This window comes from Salvelinus sp. IW2-2015, linkage group LG23, assembly GCF_002910315.2.
Source record: "Salvelinus sp. IW2-2015 linkage group LG23, ASM291031v2, whole genome shotgun sequence".
NCBI lineage: Eukaryota > Metazoa > Chordata > Actinopteri > Salmoniformes > Salmonidae > Salvelinus > Salvelinus sp. IW2-2015.
The window spans coordinates 47,259,951-47,279,417 of record NC_036863.1 but is presented as its reverse complement, the minus strand read 5'-3'; the positions used below and the strand labels follow the sequence as shown (position 1 = coordinate 47,279,417).

Below are 19,467 nucleotides of genomic sequence, written 5' to 3'. Positions count from 1 at the left end.
ACTGTCGCCTTCCAGATACTCAAGGCAGGACTCTACAAGGTGCAGTACACACTGTTTGTGTTTGTGCATGTACGCATGCATATATTTTGGTGTGTCTGGCGATATTAATATTGTATTAATAATCATTATTGTTTTATCCTTTCCCCTCTACATCTTTCTCTCCCCCGCTCTCTCTCTRTAGCGTGTTCAACATATGAAGCTGAAGCTGCAGTTCACAGCCTCTGTCTCCAACCTTCCCCCCGACTCCCACCCCCTCTCCCTTAAATCAAATCAAATCAAATGTTTTTTGTCACATACACGTGGTTAGCAGATGTTAAATGCGAGTGTAGCGAAATGCTTGTGCTTCTAGTTCCGACAATGCAGTAATAACCAACGAGTAATCTAACCTAACAATTTCACAACAACGCACCTAGAGATTCTACGGAGCCTATAGAATGTCATGAAAGAGAATATATGCGATGATATGTTAATGAAGGAGAATAATATATTATATATTTGGAGACACATCTCGCTAATACTAGTCAGAAATGGTGAAAGCTTGATTTTTCTGTTCTATTTTTGCTTGTCATGTAGCCATGCATGTTGCTAGTAAATGACAAATCCTTTTCATAAGAGGAAAACAAAGAGCGACTTTTTCAACATGTGTAACTGGGTCTATGTGTTTCTAGCTAAGAACAGTCCATCCAGCCCTGCAGTCAGAGACCTACTGGATAGACACCAGGCCAGTCTGGGACGATCACAGAGCTTCTCTCATCAACAACCATCACGCTCACACATCATAAGGTAGGCAGGGAGGACACACACACACACACACACACACACACACACACACACACACACACACACACACAGTCATTATATTGTCCTGATTTATCGTATCAGATGCATCTTTAAGCTGAGACTGGTGTATGTGTGTGTGTGAGTTTCAGGATGGGCAGTGCAATGGAAAGGCGAGTCATCAGCCCCCCAAGGTGGGCTCTCCTGTAGGTCAGCCCCTCTACCTGTAGGTCAGGCCCAGGAGAAAGCTGTGCTGTTAGGAGAGGGAGAGGGTGGGAGACGAGAGATGAGGAGGGAAGTGAAAGGAAGATATGAGATGTGGGGTGAGGGAGGATTGTATTTTATTTTTTATTTGACCTTTATTTAACTAGGCAAGTTAAGAACAAATTCTTATTTTACAGTTTTTTTGGATTGCTTACACACTAAAATTAAAAGTAGTACACTATTAGCAAAACCTTACACTCAAGAAGCAAAACATCAGCCCATATTTGCACAACTATAAGCACATTGTCAACCTCACACGTGTTGCAAAACTCTACACACAGTGATTTGCAAAACACTAAACACACTTAACATACATTACACACAAAAATCTATCATGAAGTCACGTCCTTGCAATACCAAAGCACTGACTGTCAAATTACCACACCGTCCAACCAATTGGTTCAACACAGTCATCAGGTGTGCAAACACTCGTTTGCTTAATTGTAGACACACCAATCAGGTGTATAAGCACTATAAAAAGCAGCAGGTGAGTTCATCGGTCTTCAAGCACAATGGAAAGAGTCAGAGAAAGAGTAAGACGAGGACGACGAGGAGAACGAGGAGGACACCGTCCAACCAATTGGTTCAACACAGTCATCAYGTGTGCAAACACTCGTTTGCTTAATTGTAGACACACCAATCAGGTGTATAAGCACTATAAAAAGCAGCAGGTGAGTTCATCGGTCTTCAAGCACAATGGAAAGAGTCAGAGAAAGAGTAAGACGAGGACGACGAGGAGAACGAGGAGGACGAGGAGGACGAGGAGGAGGACGAGGAGGAGGATGAGGAGAACGAGGAGAACGAGGAGGACGAGGAGGACGAGGAGGAGAACGAGGAGGACGAGGAGGAGGACGAGGAGGAGGAGGAAGGGGAGGAAGAGGAAGAGAAAGAGGAAGACAAGAAGGTGCTCAAAGAGGACCGAATCTGACAAATGAGATCCGCGCAACACTGGTTGACCACGTTGTCAACCACGGCCTGACGCTGAGGGAGGCTGGACTGCGAGTACAGCCAAATCTAAGCCGATATACAGTGGCAAGTGTGATGAGAACATTTAGACTGGAAAATAGGTATTGTAAAAATATCATCATATCAAAAACATCTGCACGGTTTCAGTAACTGCTTACAGTACTGTATTCTATGCACTATCAGTTCTTCTGTTACCTTTTCCTGTGAAATTACTGTACTATTGTATACTGTTTTTTTTTCTACATAGGATTGATGGTCAGGGACGACAAGGGGGAAGGCCTCCTATGTTCACAGAACAGCAAGAGAGGGAGATAGTAAACATGGTTTTGGCCAACAATGCTATAACACTCAAGCAGCTCCAAGCTAACATTGTCAATAACCACGCCATTTTCAACGATATCCATCAGGTCTCAACATCAACACTGGCACGCATCCTAAAAAAAAAACATATTCAAAATGAAGCCAATTTATCGAGTGACTTTCGAGCGCAATCTGAAAGGGTGAAACGACTGCGGCATGATTATGCAGAGGTATGTATTCACTTTAGCATGATTCTTGCACACTGTCTCATAATCTTTTACTGTACTGTAATATGTATACTAGATCTACACTGAACTACACAATTTGCCTGACACTGTTTTTCAGAGAGTTTTACGAATGGATGGAGAGGAGATCCAGCATGAGTTCATTTACGTAGATGAGGCTGGGTTCAACCTGACGAGAACACGAAGGAGGGGAAGAAACATCATTGGCCACAGGACTATAGTCAATGTCCCAGGGCAACGTCGGGGTAATATAACACTCTGTGCAGCCATTACACAGAATGGGGTCCTCCACCGCCATGCCCATATGGGCCCTTACAACACAGCACTCATACTTACATTTCTGGACCAATTGCACAACATAACAGCAGCAAATCAAATCGATCATATGCAATACATTGTTGTCTGGACAATGTGTCTTCCACCGCTCTGCTCTGGTTCAGAACTGGTTTCAGCAACATCCACATTTCACCGTCCTATATCTTCCACCATACTCTCCATTACTCAACCCCATAGAAGAGTTTTTCTCGGCATGGAGGTGGAATGTATATGATCTCCGTCTCCAGGCTGAGGTACCCTCATCCAAGCCATGGAGGAGGCCTGTGACCAGATGGAGGTAGCAGCAATGCAAGGATGGATTCGTCATTCAAGACGTTTCTTTCCAAGGTGTCTTGCTAATGACAACATTGCCTGCTGGTTTGATGAAATTCTCTGGCCAGACCAGCTAGGCGAAGAGACAATGTCTAGTTATTTTTTTTTTATTTTTTTTTGAACTTACAATACGTAAAGTGATGTTTGGTTACATATTATGAATCTCCATGTCAACATTTTGGACGTGTTGAGAAATAAATGAGTTTCTTCAGTCTGCAACATTGGTCTTGTGTAGGTGTTTGTGGGAATTGACATATATTTGTACTTTTTGATAGTAGCCTACTCTAATCATAGGGAAGTAGAAGTGCTAAAAGTGGTTTTTAGGTTTATCACAGCAGAGTGTAACTCGTGCAAACACAGTATAGTAATGCGAAACGTGTGTTTCATATGGTAACAAAGTGGTTTTTAAAAAGAAGTGTATAGTTTTTACAAGAGTGTATTTTTTTGCAAATGATCTGTAGTGTTTTGCTAATTGGGTGTTGTGGTGTGCTAATTGTGACCATCTTGCCTATGCCGTTTTGTACCATCACTCATTCATATATCTTTATGTACATATTCTTTATCCCTTTACACTTGTGTGTATAAGGTAGTAGTTGTGGAATTGTTAGGTTAGATTACTTGTTATTACTGCATTGTCGGAACTAGAAGCACAAGCATTTCGCTACACTCGCATTAACATCTGCTAACCATGTGTATGTGACTAATAAAATTTGATTTGATTTGATTTGAATTGTGTGTAGTGTTTTTGAAAACACGGGCCCTGTTTTGAAAATCGTGCTTAAGCAATCAAAGAAAACTGTAAATGACGGCCTAGGAACAGTGGGTTAACTGCCTTGTTCAGGGAATAAGAGAGGGAGAGATGCAGATAGATGGATGAGGTAGAAGCCACGTATTGTCATGTTTTGTCTTTTGATCCATGTCTTGTTCCCTGTCTTCCCTCTGCTGGTCTTATAGGTTTCTTTCTCTTTCTCTCTCTTATCGTTCCGTTCATGCTCCCAGCTGTTTCTCATTCTCCCTACGACCTATTTACTCTTTCACACACTGTTCCCCTATTTTGCCTCTGTTTAGAGTCCCTATTTCTCCCTTGTTTTCCGCTCCTGTCCTTGTCGGATTCTTAGTTTGATTGTTTGCTGTTTCCTGTGTTCCTTGTTTCGCCCTGTCGTGTTCTTTGCCTTCTTCAGATGCTGCGTGTGAGCAGGTGTCTATGTCAGCTACGGCCAGTGCCTTCCCGAAGCGACCTGCAGTCTGTGGTCGCGTCTCCAGGCGTTCCTCTCTATTGACGAGAGGATTTCAGTTTCCTGTTTTGGATTACCATTGATTATATCCAGGAGAATCATTATTTGTTTAATACTGGAATAAAGACTCTGTTACTATTACGTCGCTTTTGGGTCCTCATTCATCAGCATAACAAGTATTATCTAAATGTAACTATTTGACCTCATGCTGCTCCTACTAGTGTGTGAACTATAGAAGTAGTTTATTCTATTTCCATGGTCAGAACAACACACCTGATGTGAAGAGAACCCATGTGAAACGATGCAGCCTTCTGTGAGGTCACAGTGGTCGGTTTGACGACATTAGAAAAAAACACACTGTCCTCTCTTTGTCTATTGAAAAATAACATGCAACCATTTGTCATTTAGCCTGTATTTATGATTAGTACTATCCGGGATCCTTGGGACATCCCTACCCTAAACCCTTACCCTAACCTTAACAACAACCCTTACCTAACTCTAACCTTAACCGTTTTAAATGTCAACTTCAATGGGGTGACATTAGAGTTGGGATGTCCCAAGGATTCCGTTTAGACTTTTCCCTTTATTCTGAGAGACAGTGAATGAAATGTGATCAAGTTCTGGAACCGTGTAACACGCATCGTCCTATCGTCACCTCTACCAACGCATGCTTTCATCTGGATCTTAAATGGATAGTTCTATCCCAAGATAGAACTCCATTTTAAGGAGAAAAGAGGAATATATCAGAAATTCTACTATACAGTATACTTTTCTATTATTTCTTTCCGCATTGTTGGGAAGGGCCATAAGTAAGCATTTCACTATTAGCCCACACCTGTTGTTTACGAAGCATGTGACAAATACATTTTGATTTGAAGTCATACTTTGATAAATGCAGCCATAGATCTGCAAGATATACAGCACATTATTGCGCTTTACAAACCTTGCTGTCCGTGATGCATTTTTACAGTGTTTAGCTTTACTTGTTTAATTTATTAATTTATTATACTGACCTCTCCCTCTCCCTCTGTCCTCTCTTGGCTCAGTATCAGTATACAGTAGTAATATCAGCAATTCATTATTAATGTCATACTCTTTAAGTGACTGCTTGTAAAATAATGTTTTGATTGTTTTAAAGACTTTGGTTAATATTTCCAGTATTTCAATTGCTCAGGCACTTTAATTTAAAGTCATTTTTACAGTGAATCAATGCTGCTCCCTGTTGTCGAAACACTGTGGAGTGCATCTCAATAGTCTTAGATGGTGTGCTCTCCTTATTTCCTTTCCTCCATTTAAGTACATTGACATTAAAAAACTGGACAGGTGTAATCTAAGTCCTAGTCAGCCTCTCCCATATTGCTTCCACTCATCCAGTCTTTTTCAGCTCAGCGAGAGGAGACTAGGAGAGGATGCCACTATAGACAATTGAGATTCAGCCGCCCACTGGTCACACACTGGTTGAATCAACGTTGTTTCATCGTCATTTCAATGAAATTACGTTGAACCAACATGGAATAGACATTATAGGGAGGAGATCAAAGACCTGACCGTGTGGTGCCAGGACAACAACCTCTCCCTCCATGTGATCAAGACTAAGGAGATGATTGTGGACTACAGGAAAAGAAGGACCGACTCCTGAACATCTAATCAAATGGCTACCCAGACTATTTGCATCCCCCCCCCCCTTTACGCTGCTGCTACTCTCTGTTATCATCTATGCATAGTCACTTTAATAACTCCACCTACCAATCTCATCGATGGGACTGTAGTGGAGCAGGTTGAGAGCTTCAAGTTCTTTGGTGTCCACATCACCAACAAACTAACATGGTCCAAGCACACTAAGACAGTTGTGAAGAAGGCACAACAAAACCTATTCCCCTCAGGAGACTGAAAAGATTTGGCATGGGTCCTCAGATTCTGAAAAGGTTCTACAGCTGCACCACCGAGAGCATCCTGACTGATTGCATCACTGCCTGATATGGTAACTGCTCGGCTTCCGACCGCATGGCACTACAGAGGGTAATGTGTACGGCCCAGTATATCACCGGGGCCAAGCTTCCTGCCATCCAGGACCTCTATACCAGGCGGTGTCAGAAGAAGGCCCTAAAAATTGTCAAAGACTCCAGCCACCGTAGTCATAGACTGTTCTCTCTGCTACCGCACGGCAAGCGGTATTGGAGTGCCAAGTCTAGGTCCAAGAGGCTTCTAAACAGCTTCTACCCCCAAGCCATAAGACTCCTGAACATCTAATCAGATGGCTACCCAGACGATTTGCATTGCCCCCCCCCTTTACGCTGCTGCTACTCTCTGTTATCATCTATGCATAGTCACTTTAATAACTCTACCTACATGTACATTCACTCTGTTCAGGTACTCCCTGTATAGAGCCTTGCTATTGTTATTTTCCTGCAGCTCTTTACTATTTCTTACTTTTTTTAGGTATTTTTCTTTAAACTGCATTGTCGGTTAAGGCTTGTAAGTAAGCATTTCACTGTAAGGTCTACTACACCTGTTGTATTCTGTGCATGTGACAAATACAATTTGATTTGATTTGCAATGTGTTTACACAGCGGGAAATGCAGAAGTATTTTCTTGTATCTATGATCAACGTGTCAAAAATTGAGGGATACAAAGTTGAAACCACTGATTATGACAATGAGGTGAAACTCCTGGACAACAGTTGTGATTGTCCATTCTACTTGMACCTGTCCTGTTGTTACATGTTGTTTGTTAACGTGACAGCAATTTGGGGGGGATTGAGAGCCATTTAAATTAGGCTATTTGATCGGAGAAACCRGCATGATGTTAAACGTGTCCGTTTCATTACAATGTCATACATTTTATCTCCAGCATGTAGGCTACAGCCTAGCCTGTATGCTGCATATCCTATATCTGTTACATGATTTATGTTGGATAATTTTTTGGACAGAACGTTTTTGGAGAGTACCCTGGAGAGGCGCCCTGGGAAAGGACAAGCTAAATATTTTGTGCCCCTGCCTTTGACAAAGTGGACACTGCTTATCAAAGAGCGGCATCAGCACTGACCTGAAAAGCCCATATGCCACTGTTTGAGAGAAATTGTCATGTTATTTTTGGGCAGAATTCTGTGATGTTTTAAAGGTTGTTGTTGGAAGTGCCGGGGCCAGTTTAGCTCAGAAAATTAAGAAGATAGTTGCTCAACCAAACTCCTTATTTGGTGATCAACGAACGTATTTTGACATTATAACGCTTGCAGAGCTGGTGAATGGGAGTTTGCATCGGAGTTGTGTGGCCGTTAAAGTTAGATAACGTTAGCTGGTGTCCCAGTAGATGCACATGTGTTAGCTACTTCTATGGTAGCTCCGAAATAACTAGCTCAGGATATATGTCTTTACATTTGTGTTTTTGGCATGTACTGGCTTTATTAGCAACAGTAACTAGATACTAGTTAGCTAGCCATTTTGTCACGTGAAATTAACATTGCAACGTTTAAAGTCCCATTTGCAAGAGTTACTAGTACGCAACATACTTTAGCGCATACCGGAATCTGAGTTTTCAAGTGGTTCCATAGTGTAGCGGTTATCACGTCTGCTTTACACGCAGAAGGTCCTGGGTTCGAGCCCCAGTGGAACCATGATTTTAATTTACGTATATACGTTATGTGATACACTAAAGTATTACTAATGCATGTGTCTATTTAGGTGGTGGCAGCCTACACTATTTTAATACAGAGTTTGCTGTTCATATCCACATAGGTTATTGTGAGTCACTCAGTCAACAAGTAGTTGACTGAGTTTAAGTCCAAAAGCCTGCAGATGGCGATATTGAGTCGTTTCATTCTACCATCCAAAGGGTATCTATGCGGCCGGCTATACACTCGGATCGCTTGTGGACGGTTCATACATAAAACAATTTCCATTCAAGCTGCAAATGCATCCGTTTCCTCCTTAACTCGATTTAATGGCGAGAAGGCGAGAAAAAAATTGTAAAATATGCATACCATAAAACTTCAATTAAATGCACCTTTGATCCGTGTTGGATTTGTTATTATAATGTTTACACTGGTCATACTGGTCACAATAAACATTGTGGTAGTCTTTTCAACAATTTATTGAGAAAAAGCTGTGTGCATTAGGAAATAAAAACTTGATTCAAATAGAAACCTATCTCTAATAAGAGCCAGTTGTGTTCAGTGATTGAAGCAGATAAATGCCTGGGCTATAAATTGTAGTTTTACAGTACTTTCTTTATGAAACACAATTTCCCACCAAATAAAATAAAATTTGATTTGTCATGTGCCGAATACAAAAGGTCACCTTACAGTGAAATGCTTACTTACAAGCCCTTAATTAACCAACAATGCAGTTCAATAAATAGAGTTAAGAAAATATTTACTAAATAAACTAAAGTAAAACATTTAATAAAAAGTAACACAATAAAATAATAATAACGTGGCTAAATACCGTTATTGTACCATTACCGAGTCAATGTGCAGGAGTACAGGTTAGTCAAGGGGGGATCAATGTAAATAGTCCGGGTGGCCATTTGATTAAATGTTCAGCAGTCTTATGGCTTGGGGGTTAAAGCTGCTAAGAAGCCATTTGGACCTAGACTTGGCGCTCTGGTACCGCTTGCCGTGTGGTAGCAGAGAGAACAGTCTATGACTAGGGTGACTGGAGTCTTTGACAATTCTTTGGCCCTTCCTCTGACACCGCATAGTATATAGGTCCTGGATGGCAGGCAGCTTGGCCCCAGTGATGTACTGGGCCATACGCACTACCCTCTGTAGCGCCTTGCGGTCGTGTGCCGAGCAGTTGCTATACCAGGCGGTGATGCAACCGGTCAGGACGCGCTCGATGGTGCAGCTGTATTACTATTATATTGTATTACTACCCCCAAGCCATAAGACTCCTGACGCCTTGCTAGAGTGGCTAAATGCTATTCCTGGATGTTGCGTATTGCGTTCAGCCAATCTGGTTGCAGCCGTCTGTTGTTTACCCTTGGTCTGAATGTTGAAAGCAATGTTAGTAAGTAGAATTAGCCACCATAGAATGGTGGTGGAAAATTGTGTTTCACTAAAGAAAGTACGCATATTTTTCTATTTTTTTCCTGCCTTCTTGCCATTAAATCGAGTTACGGAGGAAATCGACACAATTGCAGGATAATGCAGGATAATGCAGGATAACTGGATAATGTTTTATGTACGAACAGGTCCATGGGGATAGGAGTGTATAGCTGGCTGCATAGATTCCCTTTTGATGATAAGATTTGAAATGAATCAATATCACCCTCATCAACTGGCCTTTGGGCTACTAAAGCAGAAGTACTCTTCCTGGGGTCCACACAAAACATAAAACATGACATAACACATAACATTAATAGACAAGTACATCACAAGGACAGAACTACATACATTTAAAATCAGCATGCACACTTTCATAATGTCTTCATAATCGTGTGATTCATAGACGCTACTGAATGCAAGTGCATTTGCCTTGCAAATAGGCAGACACTTTTTGCTAAATTACCCTGATGTGAATACAGAAACCTTGTTTCACRAAATTCCCCTGAATAAAGCAATTTTRTTCTATAGTTACTGCCCATAATGTGTATCCTGGGGTAAAGTCATAGACTGTAAAAATAAATATAGACTTTTTTACAGTTACCACCCACTATGGGTTTCATTAGGTAAAATGCAACATTCATGAACATGAATTTAATTTAATGRAGGGTTCATACGGTCATGGAAATCCTGTGAAAGTCATGGGTTTTTAAAATTGGGTTTTCCAGGCCTAGAAAAGTTTTGGGAAAGTATTGTAAATGAATTTAATAACTTCTGTTAATGTACTTTATTCAGTCACAGTTTTTAAATATTTTATCAATCAAATAAATATCAACATATCAGCCAGGATCGGAATGACACAAGTGCGTCTGTGTTTGGGAGCATCACCTGCATGTGTGCTAGACAAGTAGGCCGTTGCTCAAGAGACTACAGCAGTTAGGCCTAGCCTATAAAATGCTGTATGATAGAGAGCAGACTAACTAGGTTGCCAATTCAAAGCAAATCTTATAACCTGTAGTTAACGGTTTGGCGATTGGTAGCATGTATTATTTTCGTCATGTCATCTRCCCAAAAACTTTCCACCGACACTCACGAATATGTCCATACAAAGTTGATTTACTATTTTTGAACGATTCATATAAACTATTCTTTTTGACGAAACAATCAATTCACTTCGCCGTTGTAGTCAGTTCAATTGCGGTGAATCGAATCATGTGAATCCAAATATTAATTTGTGAATTCTGAACCTTCCCCCCTGCGAAGGTTAGCATGCTTAAATGTCTTACTCACGTCGGCCACAGAGAAGGAGATCCCACAGTCCTTGGTAGCGGGCTGCGTTGGTGGCACTGTGTTATCCTCAAAGCGGGCAAAGAAGGTGTTTAGCTTGTCTGGAAGCAAGACTTCGTTATCCGCAATGTGGCTGGTTTTCTTTTTGTAGTCTGTGAWTGTCTGTAGACCCTGCCACATACGTCTCGTGTCTGAGCCGTTAAATTGCGACTCCACTTTGTCTCTATACTGACGTTTTTCCTGTTTGATTGCCTTGTAGACGGAATAACTACACTGTTTGTATTCTGCCATATCCCCAGTCACCTTGCCATGGTTAAATACGGTGGTTCGCCATTTCAGTTTTACGCGAATGCTGCCATCTATCCACGTTTTCTGCTTAGGGTAGGTTCTAATAGTCACAATGGGTACAAGATCTCCTATACACTTCCTGATAAACTCAGTCACCGTACCAGTATATTCGTCAATGTTATTATCGGACACTCCCCGGAACATATCCTAGTCCGCGTGATCAAAACAATCTTGAAGCTTGGATTGTGATTGGTCAGACCAGCGTTGAATAGTCCTTAGCACAGGTACTTCCTGTTTGAATTTCTGCCTATAGGAAGGGAGGAGCAAAATAGAGTTGTGGTCAGATTTGCCGAAAGGAGGGCAAGGGAGTGCCTTGTGTTGATTAAACTTTGGCAGCCTTTTTCTCAAATGTGCTTTGTTAAAATCCCCAACTACAATAAATGCAGTCTCAGGATATGTGGTTTCCAGTTTGCATAAAGTCCAGTGAAGTTCTTTGAGGGCCGTCGTGGTATCGGCTTGAGGGGGGATATACACGGCTGTGACTATAACCTAAGAGTATTCTCTTGGGAGATAATACTGTCTGCATTTGATTGTGAGCTATTCTAGATCGGGTGAACAAAAGGACTTGAGTTGTTATCACAATCACACCATGAGTCGTTAATCATGAAACATACACCCCCACCCTTCTTCTTCACAGAGAGAAACTTATTCCTGTCTGCGCGATGAACTGAGAACCCAACTGGCTGGACTCAGACAGTATATTCCGAGAAAGCCATGTTTCCTTGAAACAGAGTATGTCACAATCCTGATGTCTCTCTGGAAAGAAATCCTCACCCTGAGCTCGTCAAACTTTATTATCCAGAGACTGAACATTAGCGAGTAATATACTCGGAAGCGGTGGATGGTGTGCGCGCCTCCTTAGTTGGACTAGAAGACCACTCCGAGTACCTCTCCTCCTCCGGCGCTGTTTTGGGTCGGCCTCTGGAATCAGTTCAATTGCCCTGGGGGGTGCGAACAAAGGTTTCGATTCGGGAAAGTCATATTCCTGGTCGTAATGCTGGTAGTGCAGGTGAGTTACCACCGCTCTGATATCCTATAGTTCTTTCCGGCTGTATGTAATAACACACAAAAAAATCTGGGCTAATACTGTAAGAAATAAAAAACTAAATCCTGAAAAGTGTCCTATGAGCTAGAAGAACGGCAGCCCTGTCTGTCGGCACCTTATTCATGACTGTGCGCATGTTTGGACCATTTTAAGTCTTTAGTGATTTGGACACTGAGGAACTTGAAGCTCTTAACCTGCTCCACTGCAGCCTCGTCGATGMGGAMGGGGGGGGGGGMGTGTGCTTGCCCCCCGTTTCCTGTAATCCACGATCAGCTCCTTGGTCTTACTGACATTGAGGGAGAGGTTGTTCTGGCCCCACACTGCCAGGTCATTGACCTCCTCCCTGTAGGCTGTCTCATCGTCACCGGTGATCAGGCCTACCACTGTCGTGCCATAATCAAACTTGATAATGTGTTGAGGGTCAGTGTGGTGGAGGTGATGTTGCCTACCCTCACCACCTGGGGGCGGCCCATCAGGAAGTTCAGGATCCAGTTGCAGAGGGAGATATTCAGACCCAGTGCTAAGCTTGGTGACGAGCTTGGAGGGGACAATGGTGTTGACCGCTGAGCTGTAGTCAATGAACAGCATTCTCACATAAGTATTCCTCTTATCTACGTGGGTAAGGGCAGTGTGGAGAGCTATTGAGATTGCTTCATCTACGGATCTGTTGGAGTGGAATGGAGTGGGTCCAGGGTGTCTGGGATGGTGGAGTTAATGTGTGCCATAACCAGCCTCTCAAAGCACTTCATGATTACAGAAGCGAGTGCTACAAGGTGGTATTCGTTGTGTCATGAAGTCTTCGAGTTCTTGGGGACAGGAATGARGGTAGTCATCTTTAAACATGTGAGGATTATAGACTGGGACAAGGAGAGGTTGAAAATGACCGTTAATATGCCTGCCATCTGTTCTACGCATGCTCTGAGAACGCGTCCTGGAATTCCGTCGGGCCCCGCGGCCTTGCGGGTGTTGACCTGATTAAAGACGTTTCTCACGTCAGAGTGAGATCAACCAATCCTCTGGGTCAGTGCCCTCACACCCGGCATGTTGTTGTTGTCAAAGTGTGCATAAAATGCATTGTTGGGTAGATCACGGTTGGGTTTTCTTTTGTAATCCGTAATGGACTGTAGCCCCTGCCACATGCGATGGACATCGGCGCATGTGTAGTATAATTACACCTTATTCCTACAGTATATAGTCCTTTTGCTTGTTTGATGACTCTGCAGAGGTCATAGCGGGACTTCTTATATTCATTCCTGTCCTCGGCCGTAGKCTCAGGGTTGTCTACGATAGCTCTGTGTGCGGTAGCCCTGCCCTTTAGTTTAGCGCAAACCTCAGTGTTAATCCGGGGCTTAAAGCATTTTCCAAATGGCGGAAGAGGGAAGGTCTTGTATGCTTGCTTGTTGGTAGAATAACACTGGTCTAGGACTTTTTTGCCCATAGTGGTGTTGGAGACGTGTTGGAAGCCCATCTGTAAATAGCCCACCCAACTACCTCATCCCCATATTGTTATTTATGTTTTGCTCCTTTGCACCCCAGTATCTCTACTTGCACATTCATCTTCTGCACATCTATCTCTCCAGTGTTTATTTGCTAAATTGTAATTATTTATTTGCTAAATTGTAATTATTTCGCCACTATGGCCTATTTATTGCCTTTACCGCACTGCTTTGCTTTATCTTGGCCAGGTCGCAGTTGTGAATGAGAACTTGTTCTCAACTGGTTTACCTGGTTAAATAAAGGTGAAGAAAAAAATTGAACTAGATTGTGAAAGCATAATCTTTGGAAAATATGGAGATGCCGGGGATTGAACCCGGGGCCTCATACATGCGAAGCATGCGCTCTACCACTGAGCTACATCCCCACGTGATAATTTTAAAGAAATATTTAAGCTATTTCAACCTAGTTCTTGTAGAGGCGCCAATATTGAGGGTTTTATGTTTTTGGAACGTCCCATTAGCCGACCTAGCAACTTGTTCATCAGGTTGGTTGGTATGTGATTTATTCATTTAGTCTTTAATTATACATTCATTGCAATATCTGATGCCAACAACGTTTACAGTGGCGCACAACATTATCATGTTTACGTTAGCTTCTTGATGACTAACGTTAAGTTAGCTGTGCTTGCTACTATACGTTGTAGCTKGATCAGCGGTTTACTGATGTTTGTTGTCAGACAGTGCAATTGCCATTTAGCCAAATACTATCCACGGATATGGATGGTAGCCTATAATCAAACAAGCTAGCTAAACTGCCTGTTTTTATGATGTTCATCGTCGACGCCTTACAGGAATCGTTCATTATTTATAATATCATCCTACACAACTATGAGCTGCGATGGCCGAGTGGTTAAGGCGTTGGACTTGAAATCCAATGGGTTCTTCCCGCGCAGGTTCGAACCCTGCTCGCAGCGGAAAATGGTTCTTTTGAATCAATCATAACGTGTGGATTATGACGAATAACCCCGTTCACCATTCGAAAATAATCAGATTGCGCGATCAAACCTTATGCATGTGCTAAAATAGGCGATAGATTGATTGAAAAGCACACGAAATACACTAGCTGAAGAACGCTCAACTCCGTTCTCAATAAAACAAAAAATGTGCTAAACTGGTCGATTAGGTCTGGTGTAGCAACGTTTGAATTTTTTTTTWTTTTTACATTGGATAAAAGTAGAGACTAGAGACTGCTACACCTACTGAAGTATGGAACGCCGTTGGGGTCATAAAGCACGTGGTTAAACCGCGATCTTTTTAATGCTATGTGTGTAAAGTAAGCAGGTGCAGGCGCTAAATTAATGTGTGCACGCGTTAAATTAACATCTTCACGCGCTAAATTAACGCCTTAAACGCGTCTCAGAGCGAGTGACGTCACCGATTGAAACGCTATTATCGCGCACCACCGCTAACTAGCTAGCCATTMCTCATCGGTTACATTAGCTTGCTAACGTTCCTTATCCGCACACCCCGGCCATAGCCACAGTGAACGGTGCCGCCTTGTAATATTTTTACAGCCCTGCTAGCTACATAAAGGTGACTTATTATTGAGGAGTACTGAGGTCAAACATGTTTTTGTATTTTTAGGCAAAACAGCAACCGAAGGTCTAAAACTGACATTTACTCCTGAGGTGCTGACTTGCTACACCCTCGATAACTTCTGTGATTATTATTATTTGACCATGCTGGTCATTTATGAACATTTGAACATCTTGGCCATGTTCTGTTATAATCTCCACCCGGCACAGCCAGAAGAGGACTGGCCACCCCTCAGTGGTAAAGGAGGATGGTGATGTTTGTGTATTTAATGTATCTTCAGCTTTTGTATCAACCAGTGCTGTATTCTCTGATTTAGGTGGAGGATAGTCATACATGGTGGCATTGATGGGTACAGCCCCCTCGTTGTGTTTCTCCGTGCTTCCAGCAACAATCGCAGCWGTACTGTAATGGATTGCTTCATGATGTCACGGATCCCTCAGGAACTGTGTCATTACGCACYCCTGGTCCCCATTCCCACTGATTGTAATTGTATTGATGTGCCCTTTGCTTTACCATTGGGCTGTCGATGATTGCTACTATATCCGTTGGCCTGTGTGAGTACTTGTGTTTTGGCCTTTCGTGCCCTTGTGGATTGCGCAGATGATTACGGGTCTCGTCCACTGTGTTAATCATTGTGCATGTGTGTTATTTATTCAAGGTACTCCTCGCTCTTTTTTGGGGGTTTCAACCCTGTGTTTTTGTTACGTGTTTGTTTGGTCTTCGTCCTCGTGCCTTTACACGGCATAATTTGGGTTAATAAAAAACATTACACATTCCTGCACCTGTCTCCCAATTCCATTCATAGCAACGTGACACATGAATGCTGTCTCCAGATATGGTGTTCCCTCCAGAGTTAGGATGGACCGTGGAGGAGAAAACAGCACTGTCTGCTTGTTGAATGTAATACATATGGAAAATATGATTTAAAAAAAAATAGAGATACATGCAACCTTAAAATGTCTTCTTGACCTACACATTGATTACATTCTACAGTGAGTGATGCATGCGGCTACATTTTTTTCTGTAAATCATTTTCAGAACGCAATCACTTCATGTTTGACAGCTTTATTGCTTTCTCCATGTTTTTGAAATGTATAAGCCTTTAAATGACCTTTTACAGACTACTTCTACAAACAAGGCTACACTTGTGGCAGAACTTATTCCTGTGCCCCCCCCCCCACATCTTCTGCACCACTTCCTGTGGCCCCCCTACACCATTCCCTGAGGCTTGTCATCCACCTTCACCCCACTCTTCTGTTGATGTTGGTGATGACAATGAGTACGTCATCCCTGTAAATAATTCAATGTCTTATTACAGATGAATTGTGGGAAGTATCTGAGCTTTGTTATTCTGAATGTCTCTTTTTTTGTGTGTTGACCTCCAAACACTGCTGAAGTTAATGAGCAGCAAAATTGACTCTGCTTTTGTCCCTGATGCCAACCAAATTAACGTGATGAGGGACAACGTTTATGTTTGTTGAATGAGAGGCTTTAAGAGAGCCCGTTTTAATCCGGAGGCAAAAAATAGYSATGGTTTTTAGGGACYCTGAAGGAAAAGGGGCAGCTGATGAGGGTGGTCCCTCAATAGATTTGACTGCTAATGAGTACCATCCATTCCTCTGCAATATTTGAGGGACCTGATTGGCAAAAATGCCTTTCTTGCAACTCTCAAGGTGAGTTACACTTTTACACCAACAAAGACACGTGTGTTTATGGCATTATGTATGACTTGAGTAAGACATTTGATTTTTGCATGTTATTTAATGTGTCCTTTATTTACTGTTTGTCTTCTGTGTGACAGTACTCTATGATGGCGTATACAAGCAGGTGGGCTGCATGATTGCTGTCTGTCCGGTACATGGGGGTGTAGAGCCGCAATTTTTCAGAGAGGCTATACAGGCAAGTGTGTGGCCTACAACCTCCTGTGCCAGAACTGAAAGAAATTGCGGAATATGACTTCAGAGAGAAGGTAAGTAACTTTATACTGTAATGGATGTTACGTTACTGTTCATTTGCACTAAGTTTGAAAAAAATATTCGGGTTGTGGCTGTTCATGAATACTTTTCCACATGGATTTGGTTTCCTTTTGTTGGCAGGCAATCTTTTTTAAGGGTAGGGATAATCAGTTTATTGTTATGCTAATTTGTCCCAAAACACTGTTTATTGAACTAAGATCCAGTTAGCACAAACTGTTGACGAGGCACAGGAAGCGGTCATGTTGGGTTCAGTGCTATACATTTGTACATTGGAGAGGGATGCCCTGGGTGGTGTCAGCCACAAAGTTCTACTTAGAAAGCAGGCTATGGGATAATCTTGAGCAGTAAGTTTCCATATATCTAAGGAATCTCARAAGTTTAGCTAATAAATTCTTCAGGGCAAATTTATTATGTGACTTTTTTTACTTTATAGATTCAAAGAGGGTCTGGAGTGTCTAGGGCTCCTGCCTTGCATGAATAGACACTCAAGCCTCTTCAGAGAGGTTTTCATCTACGCTGAGAAGCCTCTTTTGGTCAAAGACATAGCTTCTCTCTTTAAAGCAGAGCGCTCCCCACCTGGTATCAATCAAAGAGCAATAGAGAGAAGTCATGTTTCTGGAGGGACTGGCTGCTGGAGGTGGAAGGTTAGATGCAAAACCATCATCATTGAAGTAAATCCAGCCACAGTGTCCGATTTCATAAAGGCTTTACGACAAAAGCACACCAAACGAATATGTTAGGTCAGAGCCAAGACACAGAAAAACACAGCCATTTTTCCAGCCAAAGAGAGGAGTCAGAAAAAGCAGAAATAGAGATAAAATGAATCACTAACTTTTGATGATCTCCATCAGATGACACTCATAGGACTTCATGTTACACAATACATGTATGTTTTGTTCGGTAAAGTTCATATTTATATCCAAAAATCAGAGTTTACATTGGCGCGTTATGTTCAGTAGTTCCAAAACATCCGGTGATTTTGCAGAGAGCCACATCAATTTACAGAAATACTCATAATAAARATTGCTAAAAGATACAACTGTAATGCATGGAATTTTAGATCCACTTCTCCTTATTAACTTCTCTAGGGTAGGGGGCAGCATTCGGAATTTTGGATGAAAAGCGTGCCCAAAGAGAGGGTCCCCAGTCCGGGGTCGGCGACGAGGGTCCCCGCACCAGAGTGGGGGGAGCCAGAGGTGGAGCGGGGTCTGCGTCCCGCACCGGAGCTGCCACCAAGATAGATGCCCACCCAGACCCTCCCCTATAGTGTCAGGTTTACGGCAGGAGTCCGCACCTTGGGGGGGGGGGGGGGGTACTGTCACTCCCTGACCGTAGAGATCCTTTTATTCTCTTTGTTTGGTCAGGGTGTGACTCGGGTGGGAAAGTCTATGCTTTCTGGTTCTTTGTTTTTGGCCGGGGATGATTCTCAATCAGGGACAGCTGTCTATCATTGTCTCTGATTGGGAATCATTCTTAGGCAGCCTTTTTTACTTTTCTCATTTGTGGGTTGTTGTCTTTGTTAGTGGGCATGTATAGCCTTACAGAGCTTCACGTTCGTTTGGTTGTTTATTGTTTTTGTTGCCGACATTTAAAAATAAAATAATGTATGCTTACCACGCTGCACCTTGGCCTGGTCATTTCCTTGATGACGATCGTGACAGCAGCCTTCCAGAAGCTTTGCCTGGTCCTAATCCAGCCACTCGCACAATAAAGACACTCGCACAATAATTAATGCACCTACAAGACCGAATCCCAGATCACCTAACAAATCAACGCTGTTGGACATTCTTCTAATGAATACCCCTCACAAATAGTAAGGGGTATCATTGTGCAATTGCTTGTGTTAGAAATACAAAAATGACCAAAGCCAAACCCTGTTATATTTTTAAAAGACATTTTAGACAGTTTGATGAGCAAGTGTTCTTACATGATCTGTACCATAATATTGACAGAGGAAGTCTGATTTCCGATGTTGACACTGCCTGGGACTATTTTTATATGAAATTTGTGTCCGTGTGTGATAAGCATGCCCCTGTGAAGAAATGTAGAATTGGCGGAAGGGACAATACCTGGTTTTCAGATAACTTGGCAGAATTAATTAGAAAGAGAAATGTCTCTTGGACTCAAGCTAGACATACAAAWGCTCCTGTTGACTGGGCCTCCTCCAGAGCGCTGAGAAACAAATGTACAGGATTGATTCGGAAGTCCAAATAAGACTTATATCTAAATGCAGTCACAGAGAACCAAAACAACCCTACCAAGTTCTGGAAGCTACTCAAATCAGTGTCAGGTTCTAATGTATC

At 42.3% G+C, this 19,467-nt stretch overlaps 3 non-coding genes across 3 annotated transcripts; 2 read left to right on the top strand and 1 right to left on the bottom strand.

The window, feature by feature from the left end:
* The first annotated feature begins 7,975 nt into the window (after positions 1-7,975).
* trnav-uac (transfer RNA valine (anticodon UAC)) lies at positions 7,976-8,048 on the top strand. Its single transcript has one exon. It is a non-coding gene; the product is annotated as a tRNA-Val (tRNA).
* Positions 8,049-13,945: 5,897 nt separating this feature from the next.
* Positions 13,946-14,017, bottom strand: trnaa-cgc (transfer RNA alanine (anticodon CGC)). Its single transcript has one exon. It is a non-coding gene; the product is annotated as a tRNA-Ala (tRNA).
* A 467-nt stretch (positions 14,018-14,484) lies between these two features.
* On the top strand, positions 14,485-14,566 carry trnas-uga (transfer RNA serine (anticodon UGA)). Its single transcript has one exon. It is a non-coding gene; the product is annotated as a tRNA-Ser (tRNA).
* The last annotated feature ends 4,901 nt before the right edge of the window (positions 14,567-19,467 follow it).